This window comes from Aedes aegypti, chromosome 3 (genome assembly GCF_002204515.2).
Source record: "Aedes aegypti strain LVP_AGWG chromosome 3, AaegL5.0 Primary Assembly, whole genome shotgun sequence".
NCBI lineage: Eukaryota > Metazoa > Arthropoda > Insecta > Diptera > Culicidae > Aedes > Aedes aegypti.
The window spans coordinates 239,528,746-239,539,354 of NC_035109.1; positions in this window are offsets into that span (position 1 = coordinate 239,528,746).

A 10,609-nucleotide genomic window follows, 5' to 3' on the forward strand; every position below is an offset into this window, starting at 1 on the left:
GTCTCTAGTAGTTTTGGGGTTGCTGAATCTGATGCCATTCTCAGAAATGTTCCAGCACGTCACAATTTTTAGCTACAGGTCGCCAAAGTTGTATAAAACACTGGTTTTGTTGATGTTTACTTAAAATTTTAAGTATATTTTATCCAATTTTTTTGTGATCTAATCCGCCAAGCATGCAAAATAGGAACTGAACTTTCAATTTGGACATAATTTGGTTGAAATTACGCGATTAAATTAAGATTAAACCGATTTTTTCATCATGCTTACTGTCTCCATACAAAATACTTCGTTTCTCTTATATGGGAAAATGCCATACTTTTTTAAATCATCGAAAACTAACTTTTCCGCATCCAAAGTATTATAAACTTTATTGAAAGGTTTTGTTATACACATGAAGTTTAAATTTTGTGGCAAATTAGGAAACTAAATTGCCTTACAAGCCGGAAAACTTGCATGCAAGTTGCCTAAAATAATCAATTTTTGCATTTTCAACAGCCAATATCTCAAAAACTAGACGTGCTATGATATTTTTGAAAACGGCAATGGATTCAGCAACCCTTAATTGAGTAAACAGCGGTATTTTGGTGCTTGAGACAAAAACGTGTTCCGCAGTGTAAGCTTTAACGTGTCGATGTCTAATAAAGAAAAAACAAACTAATGATGGATATGTTCCCAATCAGAGGGATTAACCCCTGTACCGGCAGCTTCATTTTTTATCACAATAAAAATATTCAATCTTTTATAATTTTTTTGTTTTCAATACCTATGGGAAGATGGACAACCGTCTTCTTTGCAGAAGTATACGCACTCTAAGAATGTGCATATATATGTTCAAAAAGAAACTACAGACAGGCTTTGCATATTTTCAGATAGTCAGGCGGCTCTGAATGCATTATAATGTTTGACATTCCAATCAAAATTGGTTTGGAAATGTATAACAATTCTGAAGCAATTGGCTATGAAAAACCGGGTCCATCTGTACTGGGTGCCAGGCCATTGTGGGATTGAAGGAAACGAGAAAGCCGATTTACTTGCCAGACATGGCGCAAATTCTCAGTTTGTAGGACCAGAACCTTTCTGTGGAATATCTAAATGTGTAACACAATTGGAATTAAAGCAATGGAAGGACAATATGATTCAGTTAAATTGGAAAGCTATAAAAAATTTAAACAAATTACGGAAAAAATCTTGAATTTAAAAAAAATCATTAAGAATATTTATTGGCCTGCTTACGGGACACTGACCGGCAAGATATCATTTGAAAAAGATAAGTCGAAGTCAAACTGATGTCTGTCTGTTTTGTGGCTGTGAAAAAAAGACCTCTCAACATCTGCTATGTGACTGTCCAGCATTATTTGCAAGTAGGAAAAACAAATTTCAACAAGGGCATTCTAAATCCTTTTGAAATTTGGTTACTGAATCTAGTAGTTAAATTTATTTTAAAGGTCATTCCGGATTGGGATACCTCGCATCATCAGATAACGGCAGTTATCCTGTATGGTAACTCTCCGTACTGAGCACGTTGCGATAGTAAATAGGGGTATATCACAATAGATCAATTAAAGGCAGTGGTTCAAATCCCAACAAAAAAAAAGTTGTTTCTCCATAGTTTCGCACCATTTTTCTACAAGTTCTAAAAAACTTTTCTAGTTTAAGAATCCATGCCGTTATCTTTCATTGGTGATTTGGTTTTAAAAATATTCAGATGTTCCTTGAGGAACCGACATTCCATTTTACCGACATTTCAATTTTATATTTTTTTGAAAAGTCAAAATCATTAGCTTTGATTTCTTCCAAGAAAATTGAAAATCGGTCAAGCGGTTCAAAAGTATGTATTTTAAAATAATAAAAATTTAGCAAAATCACGGTTTTTCTGATCATTCTATTTTGGAGATGGTCACCCTCTAATAAAAAAAAATCCAAAAACACATGTACCCTTATTTTGGATAAGGAACAAAATAGCTAATTTCCAAAGAATTTGATGACCCACTAGATCGGTTTTCCATGGAATGGCTGAAAAATAGTTTCTCTTGGTAGTGCTACTATAGGAACAATAGGTTTGCTATAGATGCAAGGGAGCTTAAATTGTAAGCAAATATTCCGATCATTTTTTTTCAACAAAATCGAGCTGTGTATCAATGATACTTAGATAAATATTCATGCCAAAAATATTGTGCAACGATTTATAGCAAAACGGACGTAAAAAGCCACTAGTGCGACTATAAGGGACAGTCTACTAAGGGAACACCGACCCTACACGAAATACGAACAATTTAAAAAAGAAAATTCCGTCAAATTTGCTATATTTTCACGTTTTTCAGAAATTCCCGGGATCCCGGGATTTCCCGGGAAATGGTAATTTTATTTCCCGTTTCCCGGGAAATTTGGAAACTCTAGTTGCGCTCTAAACCAACTCGTTTTTTTTTTAATTTTAGAACGTTTAATTTAACAAGGGGCCCAGATAGCCATAGCGGTAAACGCGCAGCTATTCAGCAAGACCAAGCTGAGGGTGGTGGGTTCGAATCCCACCAGTCGAGCATCTTTTCGGGTTGGAAACTTTCTCGACTTCCAGGGCATAGAGTATAATCGTACCTGCCACACGATATACAAATGCAAAAATGGTCAATTTGGCAAAGAAAGCTCTCAGTTAATAACTGTGGAAGTGCTCAGAAGAACACTAAGCTGAGAAGCAGGCTCTGTCCCAGTTAGGACGTAACGCCAGAAAGAAGAAGAAGAAGAAGAAGAATTTAACAAAACGACATAAGTAAGATTTTAAACTTTCGCAACCTATCCACTATTTTCCCCGCTCTGTTATATGGAGAGACAAAGTGACTTAAACACGAATCTTCAAAACACTTACCTACCTTGATACCTTGATGGCTACAGCGTAGCATCACGCCATTGCCGGGCGTATTGTAGAGCTCCATATTCGTCGGTCTTGGGCGAAACTTCTCCAGTTGCCCCGAACGTTTAGGGTCGCCAGGTCCTCTTCCACTGCGTACAGCCAGCGTATTCGTGGTCTTCCCCGAAGCCGCCGGCCTCTACCTGGTTCCCTGCTGAATATTATTTTCGCAATTCTTTCTTCCGACATTCGCACTAAGTGACCAGCCCACTAAAGTCTGCCGTATTTTACACGATTGATAATATTCGCATCTTTGTACACTTGATACAACTCGTGATTCATGCGTCTGCGCCACACACCATTTTCGAGTTTCCCACCGAGTATTGTCCGCAGCAATTTACGCTCGAAAACACCGAGAGCTTTCCGGTCTGACTCTTTCAACGTCCACGCTTCGTGCCCGTAGAGAGCCACCGGAAGAATCAATGTTTTATACAGGGCGAATTTAGTTTCGGTTTGCAAGCTGCGGGACCTAAGCTGGTTACGTAGTCCGTAAAAGGCCCTATTCGCAGCCGCAACACGTCTTTTCACTTCGCGGGAAACGTCGTTGTCACATGTCACAAGTGTTCCAAGGTAAACAAATTCTTCAACAACTTCAAACACATCCCCATCAAACACTACCTCAGCACTTACACCACCATGCCTGACTCTATCTCTACCTGCAACCATGTACTTCGTCTTGGTAGAATTGATGGTCAGGCCTATCTTCGCTGTCTCCCTCTTCAGAGGCACGAAGGCCTCTTCCACTGACCTGCGATCGATTCCAATCAGGTCTATATCGTCCGCAAAGCCAAGGAGCATGTGCGACCTTGTGATAATAGTGCCATTTCTTTGCACGCCAGATCTCCTAATAGCACCCTCAAGTGCAATGTTGAACAGTAAATTCGAAAGTGCGTCTCCCTGCTTCAATCCGTCTAACGTCACGAACGAGGTTGACACCTCGTCTGCGATCCGAACACTTGATTTCGAACCATCCCGCGTAGCCCGTATCAGCCTAATTAGTTTCGCCGGAAAACCATTTTCAGACATTATCTGCCAAAGCTCATTTCTTTTCACTGAGTCGTACGCCGCCTTGAAATCAATAAACAGATGGTGAGTCTGCAAGTTATACTCCCGGAATTTGTCTAGGATCATTCGCAAGCTAAACATCTGGTCCGTTGTCGAACGGCCCTCACGAAAACCAGCTTGGTATTCGCCGACGAAGGACTCCTCGAGCGGTCTCAGTCTGTTAAACAGAATGCGCGACAGAATATTGTACGCCGAATTCAGCAAGGTAATTCCTCTGTAATTGGCACACTCCAGTCTGTGCCCTTTCTTGTAGATAGGGCGGATGAGGCCATCCAACCAGCCGGTGGGCAATTCTTCGTCCTCCCATACCTTCAGAAGTACTCGGTGGATCGACTGGTAAAGCTGCTCGCTTCCGTGCTTGAGAAGCTCGACCGGGATCTCGTCCTTCCCAGCAGCCTTACAGTTCTTCAGCTCGCTGATAGCCTTTTTAACCTCTCCTATGGTCGGTGGGTCCACAGCTTGATCGTCATCATCTATGTTCATCCTGTTCCTCGCTACATTTCCATTCTCACCGTTCAACAATTGCTGGAAGTGCTCCTTCCACCTAGCAGCCACCGCCGTTTTATCGGTCAGCAAATTCCCTTCTCGGTCATTGCACATGGCGGGCACTGGTACGGTATTGTGCCGCGCACCATTGACCGTTGCATAAAATCTCCGCATATCATTTCGGTTCATGCTTTCTTGTGCGTCAGCTACCACACTTTCTTCGTGCTGCCTTTTCTTTCTGCGGTGGATTCGCTTTTCTTCGGCTCTCGCTGCCTTGTACCGCTCTCTGTTCTGTCGGGTACCGGCCACAAGCATACGGCTTCTGGCAACATTCTTCATGTCTGTCACCCTCTGGCACTCTTCATCGAACCAGTCGTTCCGTCTTCGTCGTTGACCAGTGCCGATCACTTCCCGCGCCGTTGTTGTCACAGCTTCGTGGATAGGGTCCCACAGGCTGTCGACGTCTCCAGCAACGTTGACTCTTCCCAACTTCTCGTCTAGTTGCTGACGGTACTGCGCAGCTACCCCATCAGTCGACAAGCGTTGTATATTGAAGCGTAGCGTTCTGTGTGTTGCGGAACTCGTGACGCTGGATAACCGCGCCCGAATTTTAGCTACAACGAGATAATGATCCGAGTCGATATTAGGGCCTCGGAAGGTCCTGACATCAATGACATCTGAGAAATGTCGCCCATCAACCAGCACGTGGTCTATTTGGGAGCAGGCATCGCCACTCGGGTGTCGCCAGGTGTGTTTGCACTTATTGAATCAAATTTTACAGTGGTACAAAAACGTCGTAAATGAGTGCATTAAACGGTGTATAATCTTGTCATCTCTTTTTGTTGGAAGATAATAGAAAATCTCTAATATATGAACGCAAGCTGATTGAATGCAAAATTTAAGCGATGTACACGGTGAAAAATGTTAAAAAGGATATTAATTTTAAAAGAGTTTCGAAGTAATAAAGTAAATTCTGCTTAATTAAATGCCTTAAAACCGCATGAAAGTTACTTACGTCAACTTAAAAAAGAAATCGAGAACTGTAGGAGAACGTGTGGAAAATAAGGGTAGGCTGCGTAGAATACAATTTCATTGTTGCGCATTTATATACGCAATTTGATTTTATCAACCATCGGGTGGTCGGTGTGCAACAGGTGTGACTTATATGCTAGCAAAGATATGTAAACTAACTAAAATGTATTCTTAAGAAGTATTGACTCGACAGTTTTTTGGTATATCTCAAAATCCAAATAATTTCGAAACTTGGGGACGTCAGGAAATTTGCTCTGCAGATGGAGCGCTCTTATTTGGTACCTTATTAAATTAGGAATTTGACTGCAAGTTAGCGCTGGTGGGCATGAAACTTTTACTTTTGTTCTGGCAGATATCTCGGGAGCCTGTCCATTTAGAAATATTGCGTCTTCGCAAAGTTGTTCAGTAAGTTATACTAGTTTCTTATTCTTCTTCTTCTTGGCATTAACGTCCACACTGGGTCATAGCCTGCTTCTCAGCTTAGTGTTCAATGAGCACTTCCCCAGTTATCAACTAAGAGCTTTCTTTGCCAATGCCAATTATACTAGCTAGTTGATGCAAAACTTTGCCACCAGTTGGCACTAGTGGGTATGAAACTTTTGTTTTATAGATTTCCCAGGAACCTGACCACTTAGACAGATGGCGTCTTTGGCAAAGGCGCGCTAGTGAACATGAAGCTTTTGTTTTAGAATATCTCACTCAGGAGCCTGACCGCTTAGAAGATGACGTCTTCGACAAAATTGTATAATAAGCCAGGCTCCTGAGAAATTACCAAAACAAAACTATCATGCCGTAATATGAAAGACCACCGCATGTCAGCCCTTCATCTTTTAATCACCTTTGTCGAAAATGGTTTTTCTATATTTAATCCATATCGCGAGGTATTTCATGTTGAACATGAAAAACCAAGGGTGTTGTACAAAGTATAACGTGTTACTACTCGCTTTAAAATAAATTCGCTTGACGACTAAAGAAAAGGTTAGTAATATTTTGCGCAATATTTTACACGCAACGTGCGACGAACATTATATTCGTGACACCAGAAACAGCTAGGTCACCCTGGGACCCCTTCATAAAAATTCTAATAACGCCAACGTTGACAACTTTACGCACAAATCTATAAACATATTCTTGCATTTGGCTTCTGATGGTCCGTCACAGAAATGTTACTAGAAATGATCTTTTTGACCGTAATTTATTCGCAACCACTCCACAGTGCAATGAACTGCTACATCTTGCAATGGGCGACGTAACTATCCAACAGGTAAAATCTTTCTCTCACGGACCTTAAGTTTGTTTTGTTTGGACAATTATTCCTTCTTATACGGCAATCGACAACAATCTTCATAAGCTTCACTTTTATGAAACTGCGATGCACAAAGCTTCAGATGCAACTGAAGCTGTCCACTGTTTAATGACACCGAGACTTGAGATCTAGTGTCCCACTGAACGACGGCGATCCAACGCGATGTCAACAACGACAACTTCACTTTCGTTTTCATTATGATGGACTTTTTTTTACGGCGACGTGAGAGTTACGCGACTACGCGCGCGCGCCAAAAGCAGCACTATGGTCACGCGGTCGTGTAGCAGCAGCACCGTTTCGAAGTGGTCCTCTGAGATCGTTGCGTTACCTACGCGCTTTGCCGCTTGGGGGTACCTCTAGTGTGTGTAAGATTGGGAAATCACGACGCCGCTTCGTTTTACTCCGTGCAAATTCGAATCTCTATAGGTGTAGAAAACGCGCGTACCGCTACTGCCACCGATCGGCGTACAGAATTACGTTTGAAAGCTAATATGCATATATTAAATGTTTAATTTCTGATTTGTGAGCCGTTGACCGTTTCCGCACTCACGTAAACACATTACGGAATTGTGGCTAATTAGTTCGAGAGACGTATACGATGAACACAACACAAGACGACTGAGGGTCGACTGGAGCACGTTGTTAAGATGTCGAGTCCAGAATCCGGACGAACTTGGAGCAAAAGTTGGCGCGTACACTCTACTAGAGCTATGTGGCACTCGAAGGCGATCGAATTGAATGCGTTCCGTTGGCCATTCCGTCGTTGACTGTAGGAGCCTTGCATTGTGCAGCTGGTTGGAAGCCGACGACCAGACGAAGCTGAAATCTACTCGGCCTACATGAATGTGGTTGTCATTCCAGAGTGGATTTGATACAATTTGTTATGATTATATGCGAGTTGCGCAGACAGTTGTTCGCCCGCGAGAGCAGATCAGATGCGGTGGATTGTTTGATCGATGTTTAGGTTGATCGTCAGCTTTGCGGCTATGTTTCTATCAATGAGGAATTAATTGTGTCTCTATTATGCGAAGGCTAGCTCAAACAGTGGAAACCTTTAGTCGAAGTCAAAAAGATTAAGTTTTACCATAGCCCATACCTATGTGTAATAAATTTTCTCGTAATTTTTTTTAACCGGTTGACAACTAATGAAGATTTGTTTTATTTTAGCTCTTTATTAGTATTAATCGAAACATTGCATTCATTTTTCATATCTAAGTGTTCTGTATAAGAAAACACTATTATCCTAATTTGGTAAAACTAAATTAAGCATTTATCAACATTTTGTTAACAACATATTACATTTCATTTGTCGTAGCAGTTTAGAATTTTTACAGGTGAGTTGATTCAACCTGTTTGTAAGACAAAAAAGCTTTCAATTAACTTTTTTTTTCCAGTGTCGGGGACATATTACCACTGCGACCATTTATTTGATCTTTTGTGTTGTTCAATTAATTTAACCTAGATATTTATCGCGGCAATAGAAGATTTGCAACGATGAAAATTGATATACGAAGATACGAGATACGAATGCGATAATGGTAACTTTGGCAAAGAAAGCTCTCAGTTAATAACTGTGGAAGTGCTCATAAAACACTAAGCTGAGTGGCAGTCTCTGTCCAAGTGAGGACGTAATGCCAAGGAGTAGTAGTAGTAGTAGTAGAACAAACGGAAAACATATGATACGAAACGTCTCATAAAATTGCGTATTGCAAAGTTTCAGACAATTCGGCCGAGAAAAACCCCCCATGTCAAAGTGAATCATGGAAGTGCCCAAGTAGCTAAGCACCCTACAACATTTTATTTATTGCCTGAAAATTTATTTGAAGATAAGAAACTTGTTCTTGACAAAGCTTTGTTTTTCTGTTAAGGCGGCATCCACAAATTACGTAACGCTCGAAGGGGGGTAGGCTCGAGCGTTATGACTCATACAAAATTTTAAAAAATATCATACCAAAAGCGTTACGGAGGGAGGGAGGGGGACGAAAATTTCCAATTTTAGCGTTAATAAATGGATGCCGCCTAATAAGTGGATAAATACATTGTAAATATTTGTTACATTTGGCTTGAATGCACTAAATGTTTTTATGAAAGTTATTTCTTTATCTAACATGAGACCTAGATACTTAAATTCATCTGACCAATTTATTGGAACCCGTTACAACATGTCTACTTGAAGGTTTCAAATAAAGAACATTTTGGTTTATGTGAGAATATTATAAGATGAGTTTCAGAGGCATTAGGAGAAATCTTCTTTTTTTGCAAGTTTGAAGAAAACATTTAAAACTTTTTTTGCAATCGACTACAGATAACATGCACTTCGACTTCGCAAACAAAGATTTTTGACATCCCTGAGGTAACAAAATGCTACCTCGGGGAACACCAGCTCTTTCAGGAAGTCTACCAGACTTGAAATTCTGATAATTACCCTGAAGTGTACGATTTGAAGATAACTTTGAATTATTATAACAATGTATGTTGGAAAATTGAGGTTTTTAAATTTACAGTAAAACCTTCATGCCAAATACTGTCAAATGATTTTCTTTGTCTAGAAAAGCAAGATCTGTTGAATAGATTTGTTGGAACGATGGTGAGTGTTCGTCTGAGCATGATTATATTTTGCCTGTTTGTTATAATTAGTCAATTAGTCTTTAACTGAGAAATGAGAATTGTTGGAGATTCTGCCTGGGGAAATCTGGCTACAAAAAACGTTACCTGGTACGAGCCACACTGGGGCAGATCGCTGTTTTCGACCTCCAAAACCTTTAGTACTCTGGATATGCATCCTAGAGGTTTGATGTCTTCAACAAAGTATTTTGAAATAATTTGTACTACTTTTTGACTCATTCAGATTCATAAGATCAGGTCTATCTTTTGATAGGAGCGTCCTAGCAAAACATTTTCTTCTGCAAAGTTGTTCATTGAGGCATTTTCGACATTTCTTCCAAAGACACTTACACTCTATCACTGACGTGGGTGGCGCTGTATGACATTTTATTAAAAATAGTAATAAAATCGATTTTGACATTTTTTTCATACAAAAAAGGATAAAAATGTTTTGTCATAGATTTTTAAAAGCGTAACAATAAAAAAGTAATTTCACAACATTTACATGTAAAATTTTCAGATTTAATGATTCTTTCAGTAAAAACAGACCAAAAATAGTGTTTTAGAAAATCCTGGATTACTCATGAATCGGCAGATGACGGCAGCTCATTGTTTGTCCACTGTTAGTCAAGAACATAAGTTTCATTGTCGTGAGGGAAACATAAGTTTCATTGTCGTGAGGAAAACAATCGAAAAAAAAAATAGTTTATCAGAATGTATGTGATTTAAAATGGGATATACGTAATTTAATCTATCAAATTTAATATGTAATTTAGCTTTCATATCGAGAGAATAATCAGATTTATAAATAAAATATATATGAACATCTGAAAGCTCAGACCTATTTCATTTATTTGCATTGTATAACATGGCTTTTATTAAACACAATACTATTACTCTAATAAAAATGGAAGGATAGATAGATAGGTAGATACACATATGGGACAAATTATCTTGAATTTTGTTCAAATGTTTATTAGAACACCAATTTAGAGATAACTTCTTCAAAACACTTTGACAGCATGCAATATGTTTCTGAAACACATATCAAAAATATAAATTCATGAAAAGTTTATCAAATATAAGCTTTTTTAACATATTTTCATCAAATTTTCAAACCACCACAACAAAAAAGCCCCACGTGGCCCCACTTTTCTTTCTTTGCGACAGTGAACCTTATGTACTTGACTAGTCGTATACGAAAAATTAGCTGC